Here is a 469-nt window from a genome sequence, read left to right on the forward strand (position 1 = left end):
AAGTGCTGGGATTAAAGGCTTGCGCCACCACCGCCCGGCTTAGGTGTAATAATCTTTATTGTCCAGCAGTTGTCAAGGTTGCAGAGTTGTGACTAGCAATGCAACCGGTGGCAACAGGAATGGTCCTGAGCCACTTTAGTTTCCCGCCTTAGTTGTGGTTAAATACTGAGAAATACACTTTGCTTGACAAATTAAAAACAATTAAATCAATTCCATACACTGAGCAAGATACCCAGAACCCATGGGCAGAGAGCACAAACTGAAAGCTGCACAAGTCACCATGTGGCAAGGAACCGCGCCAGGGAATGAGGCAGTCATGCATGTGCTTGGGAAATTTCCAAGTTTCCACATGCAGTAAGTTCTGATCTGGCGGGGTTTAAAAAAACAAGAACAAAAACTAACAAACAAACTGCTTAGGTAAAGCAAGCCAAGCAAGCGGGCAGGGTTGGGAGACTTTCTGGGACATGGA

The sequence above is a fragment of the Microtus ochrogaster genome, chromosome 1 (genome assembly GCF_000317375.1).
Source record: "Microtus ochrogaster isolate Prairie Vole_2 chromosome 1, MicOch1.0, whole genome shotgun sequence".
NCBI lineage: Eukaryota > Metazoa > Chordata > Mammalia > Rodentia > Cricetidae > Microtus > Microtus ochrogaster.